Source organism: Schistocerca serialis, chromosome 1 (assembly GCF_023864345.2).
Source record: "Schistocerca serialis cubense isolate TAMUIC-IGC-003099 chromosome 1, iqSchSeri2.2, whole genome shotgun sequence".
NCBI classification, from domain to species: domain Eukaryota; kingdom Metazoa; phylum Arthropoda; class Insecta; order Orthoptera; family Acrididae; genus Schistocerca; species Schistocerca serialis.
This window is the reverse complement of record NC_064638.1, coordinates 460,344,025-460,363,503: the sequence shown is the minus strand read 5'-3', so window position 1 is coordinate 460,363,503 and position 19,479 is coordinate 460,344,025. Positions and strand designations below refer to the sequence as shown.

Below are 19,479 nucleotides of genomic sequence, written 5' to 3'. Positions count from 1 at the left end.
TCAGAAGCTAATTATTGTTTTTTTTGCGACAAAAAAGGTTAACAGCTGCGTTTTTTGTACGTTTGTGTTACTTAAACTTATTTAGCCAGTGTGTTTAAGAGGAAAGTGCTGTCATTTCCTTAATACGTAAGTTAGCAATGATTTTAAATATGAAGAATGTGAAATTTCAATTTTATTCTTTGTAATGACCCATCATAGCCCTGTAGCGCGTCTTTACTGATAAGCTTTCATGGACACCCACCAAGTTTATCTCTAAGATAAAGTTCCGGGTATTTAACGTCAGCTGTGTTTCGCCAACTTGTGGCGGTGCAAATTGTAACCTTTCTTTACAACACTGAAAACTAAGTATGCTAATCCGTTCTTCGTATTAGTAAGTAATGAAGTCGCACAGATAACGTCATTTTTTTTACTGTTTTTGGTTTATTTTTCGTTCATTATAGCCGACGAAAGAGCGCTTACTTATTTCCATCATACCTCATATATTCCAGTGCCTGTTTAATCGGCGCGTCCGTCTCCTCCGTTGTTCATCCAGGTTATCTAAACTACACAGTGTGTGCGGCTTAAAGATTTTTTGTGCGTGCCGTCAGTTTTCAGCGGAACGCTCTCAGGTAGTAAGTACACAGCCGTCCCAAATAAAAGACCTACGAACCCTTCCGTCTTGATTCTCCCCCCCCCCCTCCCCCCCAACCACTTTCTGCCTTCTCATTCTTTGTCGAGTCTCTCCGAGAATGCTGGCCCGGCTCGTTTATTGTACTCGTCGAATCATCCGCTCTTCTCCCCCCTCTCCTGTTACTCCATTCTCGGTAGAAATATGTTCGCAGAAAGTGATTGACGCACTATGAGATCGGTGACGGCGATCTTCGTTGTGTGTCGCGCGGTATTCAGAAAGCGTCTGCTGGCTGCCAGGTAGCGGACAGTAGGCGGAAGAGCCGCATCCGGTGCCCCTGTATATATAGCAATAAGCTGCCCATCCGCCATTTTCCAAGTGACACATTGCACGTCACCAGCCAGCACACACCTACGCACTGAGGCGGTGTATTTCGGAGCGAGGAACGGGTGCTGACCCATTTTCGTTTGTTTCCTTTTTCATGTCTGAGTTCTGATGGCGTTTTATTTCTGACAGCGTGATACTCTGATGAAGCGTATTTTTTTTTAGAAGGCGTTTCAAACACCTCGAGGTTATATTTTCGTCACATTAGCCACAATATGATCTTTTTCTTTCGCAGCTGCCGTATAAAAAAAGGCGAATAAGTCCTCAACACTGATGTTTGTTAACTTATTAAGTGGTGGTGATTGTTTCATAATATGATGCTTACCGAAGCAATTAAAAGATTGCACGCGTTTCGATGTAATGCCGAAGCAGTCGAACCTGTTTCGATGAGAGTAACTTGTTTCAGAATGTAAAAGATTTGTGGACCATCAAACAACGTTAGTAAAAATTTGGACTGTAGCAGCTGGAAAATTCTACTGTTGTCATCACCAAAAATTATAGAAATGTATCGCGTATTACTTCCAGTATCTGATAAAGAGAAATAATACGAAAACTAAGAGATTACATACAGACTATTACATTATGTCGTTAACGAGATCAGCAGTCTCACACAAACTAATAAAACATTCGAAGAGTGCGCGACGTTTCCCTTAAAGAACATTTGAGTGTATGCCGAAAATGTCAGTTGGTTGCAAAGAAACATTACAAACCAAGTCGCTGAAAGCTATATTAAGTTAGAAATATTCTATAAGAGGTGTTGAGATAGCGAACAGTGGAAGAACCAGCTAATACGGACGCATGATAAAGGCGTCAGATGCTGTTGCTGAAAGACATAAAAATTAAATGTTCATTCTTATTGAAAAGGAAAAATATTCGTTCCATGGCAAGTATAACATTTTTTCCTGTAGCTTTTTGGGGCAGAATACAGCGTCAAGTATTGTAGCATCTCGTTAAGTTTCTCTAGCTTACGAACACTTCAAACTTTTTAAGTTATCGATGTTCGAATCTGTGCGTGAAACCATAAGATGATATGGACCAAGATACACATGATATGGAGAACACTAACTGTAATTATCAGCTTAACAGATACGTCTGTAGCTCTGCCGAACTGACATGTAACTGGCTTTGTAAACAGTTACAAAGTGCCTACTGTTGCGATTTTATTATCATGTTCCTCGTGGACATTTATTTTGTAACAACACAGGTATTCGTCAATTGTTTGTTCTTTGCTCAGAGTCGTTTGAAAACAGCTATTCAAAATTTTGCAGAGAATGCTTTAGTAGCTGTGCATATAGATGTTATCTAAACTGCTCTTTGAAGTTGAGACCTTAGTGGACATGGGATGTTGAAAGCTGGCTCATATGGTGCTTATTATCTCGAGCATATTGAAAAAAACAGAAGCTTGAGAGGGAGGGTGAAGAGATTTCTTGGGATTTCGTACGGAATACTTGTTTGGATCACTTTTTGTTGTTCTAAAATAACGAATTTAACAGAAAAAAGTTCATGGTACAATGCCACTCAAAAAGAACATTTTCCGGAGCAACTTCAGTACACACAATGAAAAACTGCTAGGTTTCTGACAGAAAAGGATGACATTTTTACATTCCCTTTTCATTCTATATGTGGTAGGTTATGGTTTCTTCGTAACTTCTGGAAGAGCATCATGCTGCAAGGTTAAAGAATCTCGAATAGCCAAAAGTAAAAACTAGTGCAGAATCAATGAATTAAGCTACTTCTTGCTACTTAATTCTTTTATCAACGCAACAGGGAATATCTGGAATGTCTTTGATACTTGTTTCGATTGTTATTAATTCCACTTGTATCACATGTTGGCCTAGAAACACGATCGTAATGATGTTTCTAAAATATAGCTTTTAGTGTCTCACCACGCCAATAAATAGAATTTAACTATTACCCCGTCTGTGTTACACTAATTATGTTTACAGTTGACGTAAGTAAAGTGACAGATTGAAACAATTATCACACCCAGTTGCCATCTTTATACAAAAAGCTTTCCTTGTTAGCGAACTATTGGACTTGGTGTCTGATACAAACTGCAATCGTGCAGAGTGGAATTTGGCTGCGATGCGGCAGTTAAATATAGATAGGCCTGTGTCTTGGCACCATATCACATCAGGCACGCTTTGTCTTGTAACGTCTGATGATCGCGCAAGGAGTTTTTGCAGTCCATGTAAATAGTTCAGTATAAAGGCAATAAACAAAATATACTAATTTCTGCGTAAGTAATTTGGAATGTGTGTTAGTGAGGCTGGTTTTTCTGTTGTAAACGACATAACAGATTTTAAAGTTAGGCTACTATCTTACATGCTCAGAGCTCAACCAAATTCAACATTAATTGAAAGAGTTGTAAAGCGTTTATCACCAAAAAATGTTGATGTTTATGACCGTAGTGAATTGTGTAATACTTCTAGAAAGTGTTCGGTGTAATCGAAGAAAGTCATGCTCGAGAACCACTAAGAGCTGCGGCTGAAGTAAACTTTATTCATACCAACTTCTATTAACTAATCATCAGGAAACATGTTTGATCAGCGGCGCCTGGTACTTCTTAACTATAACTTTCTTCGAGTATTTAAAGGACCGTGGGACAGTTGTATCAAAGAACGAGAGGCTACCACATGCTGCCTGAAAACTGTCAAACATAAATGTGTTTGATAGCAGGTTATGAGCTGTTTCACTTTAAATACTTTTTTTTCGCAAGCAGGTTGACGACGCGGAGGTTTAGTATCTTTGTTGACGTTATATAGCCTTCATTTCCCATCGCATGGTTAGGCGAAGAGGGCCAATCCTACCTCTTCAAGAGGTGCTGTCCACCTGAAATGCTGCAAAACAACGACCTGTCAGACGTTTATTTGCCTCTCGCACATTTATGTATATCGTTCTGTCTGTAGGTCTCATGAAACATTACAATGTACAATGTAGCACTTGCTTACAGCTTTTAGTGCAGAAAACTGGCACATATTGTATGGAGCAGGATAAGTGTGTGAGGGCCTACAATTAATAACCAACCTCGTCATATTTCTCAATTCAGGATGCCCACTAGTACTGTTAGAAGAATTCATAAAGCCACAGATTGGTCGTTTCCTCGTAGAGAAGACAGAGCCGGGAGTATCGGATTATCGGCTAACGACATATGGTTTGGGCCAAAGAGACAAACGCGAAGTTTTATATATGGGTCGACTGAACCGTTCGGTACAAGGACAGTGCTGCTGAGATGAGATGAGTAATCCAGTTTACACATTTTGGGGAGTTACGAATAAATGCATTTGAAATTTCTGTTGGGCTATATCGCTGTTTCAAGCAAGAATTGATCACAGGTAATTTTATTCCTCTCAGACTATTCCAAGCACGAATAATATCTTAATTCGTCGCCGATTGCCACTAATTAGACTTTCCCAACAAGGCTCGTACTACGTACTGGGCGTTTAATGGCGGCTTCGCTGCTCAGACGCTGAAGAGTGTACTGATAAAGCCGTTCTGTACTAAACCGCTGTAAGGTAAGTTAACCAAGTATTCCCACTGTTATGCCTATTCCTATGTACGAACGCCAGGCTCAGGCACAGTCTTTGGTCAGGCATTTTTTCACACATACGTGCATAATTCTTAGCTGTGAAGTGAAGAAAAAAATAGTGCCACTAGGTGAAGGACTGTGACCAGCTGGTGAGGCTACCTGTCCTGCCCTGTTACTCTCCTCCATTCCTGCCACAGCTCCAAGGCTGGTCCTTCCACTTTCCCACAGTACAGCCCCTTCTTTTCATTCCCCTTCTTTTCACTGCCCCTTGTTAATGGACATCGACTGTGTATGCTCCAAATTCGTAACAAACACGCTCAGCTGTTACCACCAGACCAGCAGCTGCCGCACGGCTCAGATTAATAGATAACAAGTGGGGACCGGACGGTCCTCTTCCTACACGCAACGCGCCGGCAACGGCGGCCAGTTTGATGCTATCACCAGGAGCCGTGACCTACGTGCTCGTTATTGTGGAGAACGACACGTTAACAGGACGCAGCTCTTGAGCGCAGTCGGCATCACCGTACACGAAGGGAAAAGAACTCGGTCATCGATCCTTCGGTGAAGCCTGTTGAAGACCCGCAAGGACACAAAGCAGAGGCGGGAGCTACGTGCATTGTGCTCGTGAACTGCTCGCTACATTAGCTCACAAACGCAGCCGAACGAGCTGTCATCATAAATGTCTCCTCACAAACAAAAACAGACGACTATTGACAACAACCTGTTGGTTTATTCTTTGTCAGTTTATTCGACAAACGTTAATACACGCCGTTGATCAAAAAGACAATGAACTGGATTTATACATCGTGCATTTCCCTCCATTTTAGTGCTAATTGCTGTGAACGGTAGACGCACCACGGAAGTGGGCATAACTTTTGGTTTGACTGTTTCTGCCATTTAATGGTAATTAGCAAACCTTCGGTTTACAAATTTAGACGAGGAAGTGTCGGTGATGTGGTCGCTAGAATTACCGCGACACTGTGATAACCTAACCAATGTGCTGCGAGAACCATATATACCAACAAGATCTGAAGTCGATACTATTTAAGATGGCCTTCTAGGCTACCGTGCGATGGGATCTGTTGTTGCAGGTAAATCGTGAGCCTTTTTTGCATTTGAGGTGCAAACAAAACGCGAAAGGTACGTGTCGATTAAATGATGGAAACACTTTTTTCTCCACAAGAGACAACTAATAAACACGTAACATTTGATTTGATTCGTGCAGCGAAGTCTGTTATTATACCACAGCACCCCAAGAATCCCTCTATCCAATCAAGTTATCTTTTTATACGGGTAATTCAGTACTCTCATTTAGACGATATCATACGGAAGTGTACTGTTGATGTTTGGATCAGACTGTCTTCCAGGAAGATATTTCTTGTAGATAACGCAGAACAGCGCGATCATCTGTGGTCGATGAATGTTATGCCGACAACGCCGATGACTTAATCACTTTCCTTGTCAGTGTATCAAAAACACCGCGTACTAAGGAGAAGGCACTATTTTGTAATCTGACTAGTAAACATTTACTTTCATTGTTACTCACCGGTTTGAAAGTATGTATAGTACCTACAAATAAGCATTTTCAATTTACGTTCAGTGAATTTAATAGACTAATGTTATCGGTGATCCATTTTTTCAGTGTAATCAGTTAATTAACTTCGGGTCACGTAGTTTACCATGTTCTCCGCAGAATATATCTTCTAATAAAATAGCAACACTTTTGTTATCAAGATTTGAAATATTAGAACTAAGTGTTAGTAAATCTTTGGAGATTTTACAGCACGACAGTGCTTTTACAACATGTTATAGCTGGTCTTGTGTCCTGTCATCCTTCCGACCTGACGGTTAGCTCAACCGCGAATTAGGGTAAGATGTTTCACATAGTATCGCAAAAAAAGTATGACGTGACTTGTGTTTTTCTGGCCATTAGGCTTTCGGCGTACTTGATACTTCTCTGATTTACCAGTTGTAAAAAGCACACTAGCTTACAGCGAAACGTGTTTGACTAATCAAGAATCAAACTCCAAACATTTGGTTTGCAAAAGTCGATTGACTGTTGACTGATGTTATTGATCCTCTTCGAATAAGTCACTTTGTTGATTGCTAGAATGCGAACACTTTCTATAATTTTTGCTGTATTATGCCTCCTCTCATGCAGTTCACATGGTCCAGAGTTACAAACCCAACCATCGCTAATGTCCGAAAAGTCCACGTGATAAAATTTAACGAAGAAAGTCCGTAAAAAAGGGCCACCCTTCTAATGTTAGTATTTTACCTGACCCCCTCTGGTCGTTCAGATCCCATATGTCGGGCAGGTACTCTGCCTCATTTGTCGTATTCGAGGTGCACCTGTGAACCACGTACAGTTCTTATACCGAAACGAAGGTAGTTTACAGCGTTAGGAATAGGTATCATATCCAATGAATTAAGTCACTTGGAACATTGCTACATTATGATGGCATAATTAAATGTTGAATTAGTGCTGAAATACATATAAGCGAACAATAAACTGTTAACAGGAAGGCGACGAGTATAAGCGCAATAGTCAGCCAGGAATATCAATGACAAAAAATAACTTATTTTAAAGACATGTTTCCATATTAATACAAGAGTTTGTACATCGTATGACATTGTAAAGAATCGATACTAGAATGTTGTTTCAAGCACGAATATTTTTCTGAAGGCACAAAATCAACCAAGACATTATTGTGCACGAAATACGTGTGTAACAAATACCTACAAAAATATTGTAATAAGAGGCCTACATGTAATTTGTTAACGCTATGTCTGAGAGGAAATGTGGAGCAAACAAGGAATTCTTCTAAAGTATGTTGGTAAATCCATCTGTAGACGTTATCCATACGAATTATAGACCGTCAGACTGACTGACCGAAAGTTTCGGTCCCCATTTATAGGCGGTGAATCAAAATTCGGGCGCTTGGGTCTCCACAAAGCGATTTCTTGCATACATAATAGTGAAAAAATGTAACAAAATTTCGTCCCAAGCATATTTTTCGGCACATAATGGACGTCAAATAAGATAATTTGGCTGCGCTGTGGTCCTATGTATGACAGTATTTTCATTCAGTTTTGTGTAGGTGTGCTGACCAGTTATTGCGGTGGATACAATTTTTCGTTAGAATATTCGAAAGTTCGATTACGGTCCTAGGTGTAATCTTTTACTTTTCTGTTTTTGTTTAGCGTAGTTGTACTGTAGCATACATGTCTTCCTTAAACGATGTATAACCTACAACTTCAATTTTTTTCCAGTGTTGAATGTAACAATTATTAGTCGAACATGACAGAAACATTCGTAAAGGGTAGCAATCAGTTTGAACTGAAGAATGAGGAATCAATAATGACAATGGACCGGAAAGAATTGAGGAAGAGAAAAGAGTAAAGGTTTAAAGGCAAGCTGCGCCTCTGGAAACGGAATAATAAAAACAATTGACTCTTATTTCTGTGTTAATATTAAACAACTGCCTGTCGTACAAGATCTGCTGTAATTGCTGTATAATGATTAAGAAGCCAGATACCACTGTTGAAATAGCACACACAGATACAATTATTTGAAAATAAGGAAAAAAGTACACCTAGATCCGGAATGAAGCTCGAGTATTCTATACCATAAATGTATCCTCTTTACTAGCTGGGCGGCACAGTTACAGTGTTGAATGAATATTCATGCCATACCTGTGATCTATTTGAGGAAATTTGTGCCACAACCTGGACATAAGAAGGGATCGGTTGATAGGTCACATTCTGAGACTTGAAGGCATCGCCAGTTTAATATTGGAGGGAAGTGCTTGTGGGAGGAGGGGGTAAAAGTCATAGAAAGAGACCTAGAGATGAATACAGCAAGCAGATTCAGATAGATGTCCGTTACAAAATTCATTTGTAGATGAAAAAGCTTGAACAGGATAGAGGAGCATGTAGAGCTACATCAAACCAGTCTTCAGGTTGAAGATGAAGACGGCGACAACGTACATAATTACAGTGTTGTCAAATTGGTTTTTCGCAACATCCCTTTTATTTCTACCTAAAGTATCTACGAGACGAAAGTCTGGAATCGCGTGTGAGTTTCAGTTCATCCCGTATTAATTTTGTTCGAAACAATGCACGTATGGTCTACCTTACTATCTGAGTGGGTCAGTGATACTAATAAAATGCAGTATTTTGCTGTTGGCGCTTACTTTTCCTTACTCCACAGCGCCTGTAAAATTCATTGCCATACATTTGTTGCTCACTTTGTGGCATGGGGATAGTCATGGCGGTGGTTGTATAAGGCGCTCAACGTTTCTGTGTGATTTACTTGACAAGCTTACAGAAAACCGTTGGGATTACCAAAAAAATGGCTCTGAGCACTATGGGACTTAACCTCTGAGGTCATCAGTCCCCTAGAACTTAGAACTACTTAAACCTAACTAACCTAAGGACATCACATAGATCCATGCCCGAGGCAGGATTCGAACCTGCGACCGTAGCGATCGCGTGGTCCAGACTGTAACGCATAGAACAGCTCGGCCACTCGGCCGGCTAGGTTTACCAATTAGACTGTGAATCAGTCCTGTATCTTCATGTGTACGCTGTGACACAGTATTTTATATACTTCATTTATATCTTGATGCCTTCTTGCATTCAGAAAGTAGCACATGAGTTTGTGAACTCATGTCCTTTTAGGTATGGAGGACTTTTTTTTTTTGTCTCATCAGAAGATTATACGATATTTCGTACCACACTTACTACACTAAAGTAAATAATGTTGATTTAAGGTTTGAGAGTGATTAAAGTGGAAATGTTTTTTGTTTGCTTAGATGATGACAAAAAATTGACACCAAAGAATGCATATAAATACTACGCATTATTGTAATGAACAATATAGAAACGAGCCACAGTAAATACCACTAGATCGAAGTACGAAGTGTTTACCTCATAACACAGTATATCTAAAGCGTTTTCACGTGTGATCATTACTCAAGATGCACTCTTAGCATATGTGGAGCTATTCTGATCCGTTCCATATTCACAGGTGGAAGAATCTGCTGAGGAACTTCGGTTTCTGGAGAAAGTTGATACTCATTCGGTCCAGAATTGCTGGGAAACAGTTTTCCGTTACATGTATAGTACGGATTATTTCTTGTGACCTGAAATGTATGGACAACTTTATTCCGGGTCTCTTTTGATGTTTGGTGCTATCGAAATAGTCTATAATGTAAGCAGAACAATGTTTAACACGTTCCTGGTGAGACCTTGCGCACAATGTGATTACCTTGAAGATTAAACCATTGCGAACAAAGTGCTTAACGTGTTCTCAGCAGGTCATGGTTGCTTATTGATTACAAAAGAGGACACTGCGGTATGATAATTTCATTGTCTAAATACGGCTTAATAAAGCATCTAGAACTTGCTTACCATAGCAAATTAATGGTTGTATGTTCGAGACACACACACATACCAATGGACGAGGGAACCTCCAGCTGGAATTACGTAATCAGTGTCATCAGCGTTGAAACGCGTTGATTTACAGTTACTAGTATCAGATTCTTGTTAAGCAGCACATGATGAATTCCCATGTCGCGGCGTGTTAACCCCTATGGTCCATTCACGTTAACTGACACTTGCGACCTTGGGCGCTGCGTCAGATAATGAGCTCTCATCCTGCTGATGTCTCTAGTGTAGCCGTGGCTCTCTCCACCTCCTCCCTCTCATCCCTTCGCATTCTTTTCCACACGGTATTTCACCTGGCTTCGCCTTCCAGACTGAGCTAACAGTTTATTGGGGGCCTCGCTCGCGAACAGCCCAACACATTCACAAATAGATCCGTTTGTGGGTCAGCGGAGCAAGCTGGCTCTCAGCGCGGACACACTGCAACTGCCAGTATTCTTACCTTCGTTTCTTTTGCGAACTTCTGTTCGCTGGAGTCTGGGCCTGACATGTCCCAGGGATTCCGGATCTGAAGCCTTAATCACTGTTCGTTGTCGTTTCAACCATATGGTTGTATTGTGCATAGTATCACTTGAAAGTTGTCACTGTGGGTAGGATGAAACAGCTGGTACCTCACAAAAACAAAATATTATGTGACGTTCACCGATGTGACCGTTTCTAGTGTTCCAGGGAGAAAACTAAGTTTTATTGAAGTTGAAACTTCGTACGTAACGAACAACTGTTCCAAAGTGATGAGAAAATTTGTTGGTTTGGTACTTTTTCAGTCACATGAGGTGACTAAGACGCGTGCAATTCGCTTTTGATGTCAGATCTGCTCTTCTATCTCACTCGCCTTCCGTGTGTAATTACCATGTAAAGGATGTGGACTGACTATCGACAGCATGTCTTCCTTTCTTCTTTCCTGGTATCAACTCTTCATTCGCATTGAGACGGCCGGTGTGGCCGAGCGGTTCTGGGCGCTTCAGTCTGGAACCGCGTGACCGCTACGGTCGCATGTTCGAATCCTGTCTCGGGCATGGATGTGTGTGATGTTCTTAGGTTAGTTAGGTTTAAGTAGTTCTAAGTTCTAGGGGACTGATAACCTCAGCAGTTAAGTCCCATAGTGCTCAGAGCCATTTGAACCATTGGCATTGAGTTCATAGTGTCTTATACTGTGTGCGAACATTGTTAACAAGTTTCCAGAACCGCGTCACATATGTTAGCTGACTCTAAGAGCAGTAATATTTTTTTTGTATCTACACGAAATTTAATACTGCCAAAAGTCCATGGTCACATATATAGTCGGCAGAATAGAGGAAACTTTTCTTCAGATGTAAATTACGTTGATATAGAAAAGTCGACCAAAGACGAACGTGTTCAAATGGCTCTAAGCACTATTGGAACGTGTTCACGGCGGCAATGTTATACAGCTAGCTTGATTACAGGGCATTACATTGACAAACTTTCTGATGTGTTGATATGTGTATAATGTATGGGGGCCCAAGTTATCACACTCTTAGACCTGGCATGTTGGAGTGGGTGGGGCAGCACGTAACAAACAGTTGTTATAATGACGATCGATATTCGATCCTCAATTTTATGAAACACTACGTTTAAGCAATACTGTACAGACTAGTACAACCTTTGTACTGTTGTTATTTCATCGCCCACGTAACTGTTAAAAATTTAAAAGCTTTATTTCCTCATCAATACGAATCCAACATGTACAGTGTGTAATGAGATGCCTTGACAGTGACGGTTTTGTTTGAATACGCTAATGCCAGTTAATCACTGGAATCACAACCGTCCAAGTACCTACGGGTATTTCCACGGAACGGATTAAGTTGGGAACGACAGCTTGCATTTAATTAAGGAGAAAGCTTCCAGCAGATTGATATCCGTTGGAAGAATGCGTACAAAGCTTACGCAATTCATTCATTCATTCGTTCAAAGAACTCGTTGAATAATGTTCGGCAGCTGGAACCTTTTCCAAGTTAAAATGACGGAGGAAATAGAGGGAACTGAAAGAAGATCTCCACAGTTGGTCGCGCGTTTTTTAATCAGGGCAGGAGTATTCTAGAAATGCTCTAGTAGGGGACGAGAAGGCTTGACTTAAAATTCAGAGAGTCCTTGTTCGGAGCCAAATTATAGTACTTCTTCGCACATGTGTGACGCATAATTACCATGTAGGTAAATTTAGAGCAATTCGCACATACACAAAGGTTTAACGTCAGTCGTTTTCCCCACGCATAATGCGTGAATGGAGTAGGGAGCGTGTAAAATGGTTCAGGTGCACTATGTAATTTCCGCCACTGTATACTGTACGATGTGCGGAATGCTGATGTTTATTTTATACCTATACTGCTCTATAGAAGACAGGGGCTCTAGTATAAAATGATTCATTGCAAACGTCGTTGTGCGGCTCATTCTAATCTAATGCTGTATACGATGCCACGATCAGCATCGTCGTAGTAGCCCTCCAAGCAGCCTCGCCGCCTGGATACGCCGTTGGGAGAGGTCTGTATCAGTTGCGAAATGTTGGGCGGCGCCGGCAGACAGCGCACAACACGTCGGAGCGTGCGAACAGTTCCGTGCGTCGCTTCCGCTCCACTTCGCAGGCGACGCCCGCATGCGGGCTGCCTATTCGAGCGCCGCAGCGGGCCGGAAGTTGCCACCTTGCCGCCGGAAACCAGACGGCCCGGCCCGGCCAGGCCAAGCCCGTCTGCTCTGGCAACGTCGCCCGTCCACCTCCGCTTTGTTAGGCAGAATTTTAGAATGCGGCATTGCTACTGGTTTTTTGTGTCCCCGAAAGTCAAGTTGCTAAGTCGCCTGATTATCAGTACGCTGATTGGACCGAAGAACTGACCAGACCGATGTCTTCCTTGTTCCAGAGTTACCCTGCCAATTTCCTTGTCTTCGTTAAGAAGACCTACCGTCCCTGTTTAGAACAGCAGCTGGTGCAGTTCTGGCAACGCATTCTCTCATCAGATCTATGTGGGATTCTGCCGGTTGTGACATGACCAAGCGGGGAAATGCTCATTGTGAAACTGAGCCCTCGAATTGTCATATCATGGAGATGCATTTATGTGCCCACTTTAATGACACAGCATTAAGTGGAACAAAGCGAAAGACTTTATCTCGACATCATGCCATACTGGAATTTGTCACTTGATCTCCGGCCATCAATTTCAGCTTACATTGAATCTAATTCTTTTATTGTTGCTGGTTTTCGCATCATTTCGTAAATACGGTCTTGAGTACCGGAATATCTCGACCTCCCGCAAAAATTTAGTATTTGGTGGAAGTAGTCCATGTGTGGGAACTGTTTCAAAGTAGTCAAATTTTATTACGTTCAGTCGACGACTATAATGATTGACGTGATCATGCCGTGGCAGGGCATGTCTCTGATGCAGTAGTAGAACAAGGGAGGCAATATTTTCGATGCTGCGTGGTTTGAGGCGCTATGTCATGGATTGAGCGGCCCCTCCCGCCGGAGGTTCGAGTCCTCCCTGACTCTCTCTCCTCTCTCTCTCTCTCTCTCTCTCTCTCTCTCTCTCTATCTATCTAGGTGTCATGCTATGGTGACCGTGAACGAGAGCGAGCAATGGTAGTGTCAGTTCTGAACATTGATTCAACCCGTTAAAAAAGCTGAAATCGCAGTGTTCAAAATGTGTGTGACCAAACTGCTGAGGTCATCGGTCCCTGGACTTACACACTACTTAAACTAAGTTGAACTAACTTACGCTAAGAACAACACACACACACACACACACACACACACACACACACACACACACACACACACACACACACACACACATGCCCGAGGGAGGATTCAAACTTCCGGCAGGAGGGGCCGCTTAATCGCAGTGACTTGACAGCACTACGGGGTCCGATGGAATCAGCTAGATATGGTATTATATTTGCAGCTGTAACCCCCTTGTGGCTAGCTCCACATGTAACTCCTTGTGACTGAAAGGAAGCGTAAGTCACGCCCATTAATTACAAAGGTAATAAGAATTACATTCAGGGTTACAAATCTACATAACTGGCAGTTGTTTGTGATAGAATTTAAGAACGCATGCTAATCAACGCCCAAACATTTGTGTTTTTGGTGACTTACTATAAGCACACAGGTATACTGACTGAGGAAAGACTATCAACAGAACACACGTACATTAAACGCCTTGTAAGGAGAGCAATTTCTGCCTTATCCTTTGTAGCGTAATGTTTAGTATTCTACTTTTATTACGGCTTTTTACACTAACTGTATACCTTTCATGACTAGAACTTTTCACTTACATATTTTGTAGCAATTATATAATCGGAGCTTCGTATTTAATCAAGTGCACAGAAAAAAATAGCTGACAAGTGACGTCAGTATTTCATATTGGTTGGCAGTCTTCGTTAAATAAGAATAGCACCGTAATGATACATTATGGAATGGAAATTTGAAGTTTTTTTGGTGGTGATAAATCCACAGGTTTTTGTATGGTAATTCATAAACCAGTTGTGACTTGACTAACAGAAATTTTTCGTCTCGTGATTGACCTGCTAAGGAGAAAATGGCAAAACGCCACGAATGTAATTATACAGGCAATGTTATTGATGTATTATATCCAGCTTTACCGAATGATATTGGATGTCTATCACTCGAAGTAAGAAGATAATGAACTCCACAAAGTAGATTCATGTACACGCGTATATTCCCATAATAATATCTTATTAAAGGGGTTGTGCAGATGTGATAAAGTAACCCAAACTCTGCTTTCCTCGGTCATTTACTTCTCACAGTGCTGGTGGGCGGTTTCATTCATTTGCTTGTTTTTGTGCTACAACAGGCAAACATGTTCCGGTTTTCGGAGTTTCCATGCCTAACTAACTGTTACATGTTGAAAGGTAAACAGGATAACGCAGGATACTGGCGTAGGCCTATCCTGTTATTTGGCACCACTTTCAGGGGAAAGCGAGGCACCGTTAAGCTTCCATTCCAGTAATGGCCTTTGAGTCCCGTTGGACGCACTTTATCCATCTTCCCTGAAATAAACTCCTCCGTTCTTTCCCTTGGATGAGGCATGCACATAGAACAACAGCAAAATCATTAAACATTATGTAGTGGAGAAAACGTTCTCTTTGAAGTGTTAGTGAAGACTTATAGTTCATTTTATTTGCAAAGATCTGTGTGATCGTTTTGTGTTTCCGTTTTAGTTTTCTACGAAAAACCGCCTTTATTGTCTACAGAGTAGTGTATTAGCGCTAGGGGTAGGCAAAAACGTATGGGATAGTCTGGAAAAGTCTGAAGTATTTGCAACATTCTATTACTCGCTACCTCGGTACAGCCATTACTCTTGCATCCATCCACAGCCTGTTTATCTTTCCCTGTGGCCTTTATTGAGGTGTACGTCATATATAGATTTATCGGATCTCTATGTACTGTACCTGTTATAAGCGGTTGTGAATATGGGTATATCTACAGGCAAAGAAGGGAGTCATCTACTACAACGAGAATTAGGGTCACTTACAGCAATGAGAGTGCATATGAGCAATTCATGTTTCCATAATCCAATATACGAATGACAGTTGCTGCGACAGATTAGAGATGGAAAAACTGATGTGTTTTGACGCGTCTTGATTACCAATGTCTTATAACTTCACATTCAAGTGTAATACCAGAAACTGGACATGTCTGAATGGCACCATATGTCTTCTAACAGGACGGTCAGTTCGTTCTGTACAGACCGTATGGCCACCTCTATCACGTGAGATTTGAAAAATGCCGCACATTTCATCGACCAGTGCCCACTTACGGGACAAGCAGGATTAAATTCCTAATACAGCCATTGTAATTCAGATTTTATGTGGTGCCATGGTTATTCCTTCAATAAACCTTGTCGATTATTTGCCTCGATCTTCTTTAACTGAGCTTTTGTTCGTCTGTAATGATTTTAACGGCTACTGAATTTTGACCTTCGTTCCTCCCGGTACACTAGACGGAAATTCTATTTAGGCCCCGAGGACTGCAGTATCTACATATATTTCACTTGTACTTCTCCGTCTCTCACCATTTATCGAGCTCTAGTGTCTAGGACAGCGTTTTCTACGATCACTGCACGCAAGATCTCCGCGCCGCGCGTATTGTGTTTGGTTTACCAAAGGCTCGAAATGAACTCAAGAACTGTTCATAATCAGTTTTATGTGACGTATCTTTAGATTATGTTTTTAGGGAGGTTGTATATTATTGATGTGTGGTCAACATCGGATTAGTGGTTAGTGCTTTCACGTAGATTTAACGATGTCTTTGATCATCGCCATCTTCATAAATAACCAACAAAGAGAGAGAGAAAAAAAAAGAAACGATGTAGAAGACAGAAACTGGACCGCATGCAGCAAGTAATTGAGGCTATAGAGTGCAGTTGCTACTCTTGAGATGAAAGGGTTGGTGCAGGAGAGGAATTCGTGGCGGGTCGCATAAAATTAATCAGAAGAGCGAGGACTCAAGAAATCTTCGTTGTCAGAGAATGAGACAATAGTTCACCTCGATAACAGAGTGGCCATCGTGTCTGACTGGTACACGTAGGACTAGGGTAGGTGTACTACTATTGCTAAAGATTTTTGTTCCTTATAGTAGTAGTGGCACGGGATATCCACAGTCGTGTATGACAAACGAGGAGCTACTTGAAGTACACGGTAGACGAAGCTACACTGGTATCGAAAAGCTAAAATTAACAGCTGTGAAAGCGGTGTGCTAACCATACACTCTTCCCCTTCTCTCCCCATGTGAACTACTGAGACGACAGTGTAAGAGTGACGTGCAGTCGGTCGGCAATCGCGTGGCCCTGCTGGGCGCTTTTAGCTACAAATATGTAATAAATCCAACTCAATACAAACGATCCAGAAACATGCGCCGTATTCTGAGGAGTTGGGAGGAAATGGCTCTCTCGCGACGGAGAACGTCGTGCCGCAATGTCGCCCGCCTTTCCCCACTCGTCCCCCTCGCTCTACACGACACTTCCATTTGCTCTTATCGCCGTCGCGGTGGTGTCTCCCCGGCGGCAGACTTCCTGATCTCTGGCGCAACGTTACTCCAGCCGAACTGGCCAGTAACACTGTGGCCTACACATCTAGCGTCCCTTTCATTTTACGCCTTCTGGATCAGGATAAAGCTTCCGCTACTGTGTTCTCGTCTGGAGCGTTTCATTATTCTGGAGTAATATTCTGTCCTGTTTGCAGTTAATGCAGTAGAGGTGGGTAATATTGTTAACACATATCATATTTACGAAGCATGACGTGAAAGAATGATTCCAAAAATACTAAATTCCCAGCCAAGAAAATGCACCGTACTGTTTCTATGACCATATATGATAGATTGAATTTGGAAAAGGGATAAATATCACGGTCGGATACTATTGTTCGCCGATGAGTTTCTTGTTTTAAGTTCCCGAAATCGAAATAAGATTAAAGAGATAGGACGTAACTGAGGAATGAGACGCCAGGGCACTTTCTTCTCCTTTTTGTTTAAGCTTATATTTCAGACTAACTTAGCGTCCGCCGATTCGCTCGCGTAGTCTCCATGGTCCGCACAGTTAGGTTTTTTTTATCGAATTTTTATGTTGCTCAGAAGTTGCAGTATCAGAATGGTTCAAATGGCTCTGAGCACTATGGGACTTAACATCTGAGGTCATCAGTCCCCTAGAACTTAGAACTACTTAAACCTAACTAACCTAAGGACATCACACACATCCATGCCCGAGGCAGGATTCGAACCTGCGACCGTAGCGCCTAGAACCGCTCGGCCACTCCGGCCGGCAGTTGCAGTATCCTCTAAATTTTTTACGATAGTGTAGACCATAGAAGCATGGTGTTCCCCAAATGAACTTCAGACCAGAGAACGATTTTGGTAGCTGGAGTCAAAGGTTTTTGTTAATCATGCTCTTGCGTTCTTGTGATGATATTTCCATAGAAACTTTCATACGATACCTTATATCTCCTTATGTCTAACCAAGGAGTAAGATGCTAAATACAAATTTTCGTAGATTTAACTTTGAATGTGCTTTCATAATAAAACAAATAAGTTCATAAAACTTTTCATCTCTTATTTCCCACCCTGAGACTGTCGAATTTCAAAAAAACACTGAAACAACATTTTCATAGATGTAGATTTAAAATGTTTCAGTAGTTCTTTTGCAATGATTTACTTTCAAAAAACTTTCACCCACAGTTTTACCCCCTTACTGGTTGAATTTCCAAAAATGGTGAAACAGTATTTTATTTCTAACTGTGAAACGAAATACTAATTTCCGTTATTCTAACTTCAGCATGTTTTCAAAAAGCCTTTCATCCCCTGCGTTTGGGATGGACGACATGAGTCAGTAAAAAAAAAATATAACATGCTGTTGCACAACTATTTATGGCAACGCCAGTGTCTTTCCTTATAGTTTGCTCTTTTCATTAAATGCTTCATTGCATCCTTTAAAAACAACCGAACTGTGATTCTCAAGCTAGTACGATAGAATGTGTACATATTTGTAAGATAGAATGGAAAATCGCCAGATGTACGCATTTGATGACAAAGCTGGTGACAAGAGTGTTCAAACGAGCTTAAATGATTCCGTAGTTAACGCAGTTTTCCGGGACGGATCTCAATGTCTCGTCTGCCCTTTTACAGAGAATTAAGAACTGCTCGTTCTCTTTCATTATTATTTTTATCCCCAAGCATCTGAATTCATTGTTTTTAGTTATTTGCTCTCCTCTATTCATTCCATCGTGCCTTATGCGCCGTTTAATTTTTCTGAATCCCTTGCAATGCTTTTGTTTTTAGCGGAGAGAATTACTTCAATAGGCTCGTGCTTCTCCCTTCCTCCAACTAGTTCTCTGATACGATAATTTATATGTAAGTTCGTTCCCAAATAACTTTTTCAGAAAATTGTTTAGCTCATCTGCCATAAACAAGGTGGCCGTTACTTTAACGCTTCAAGTTCATGTTGATGTTCTATATCTATAAAATGGTTTCTTTTAAATTCTGACGAGATACTGCAAGCAGACAATGCAATACTGAGAAGCAGCACTGTTTACTTTCCCACATATGGAATATACTGACTATCTTCAAGGACTGAGAAACACGGCTGTATGACCTATCAGGGAGAGACCGGTCCCACCATTTTCATGTAATGTATTTAGCTGTTACTTAGTTCGTAATAGATTGATTTAATAAATGTAGTATCACAGTCTATTCAATTGGTATTATACGTGGCAAGTATTTTTCAGTTTCTGGTAGCCATTTTATTAACATCAACAGCCAATTTATTATACACTCCTGGAAATGGAAAAAAGAACACATTGACACCGGTGTGTCAGACCCACCATACTTGCTCCGGACACTGTGAGAGGGCTGTACAAGCAATGATCACACGCACGGCACAGCGGACACACCAGGAACCGCGGTGTTGGCCGTCGAATGGCGCTAGCTGCGCAGCATTTGTGCACCGCCGCCGTCAGTGTCAGCCAGTTTGCCGTGGCATACGGAGCTCCATCG

The 19,479-nt window shown here is 41.4% G+C and overlaps 2 protein-coding genes across 2 annotated transcripts in view; both read left to right on the top strand.

Annotated features, from left to right (window-relative positions):
- Positions 1-19,479, top strand: part of LOC126473238 (histone demethylase UTY) — a 224,612-nt gene that overhangs the window by 680 nt on the left and 204,453 nt on the right. The window lies entirely within an intron of this gene.
- The window catches only part of LOC126473251 (histone demethylase UTY-like), a 207,174-nt gene that overhangs the window by 109,580 nt on the left and 78,115 nt on the right, over positions 1-19,479 (top strand). The window lies entirely within an intron of this gene.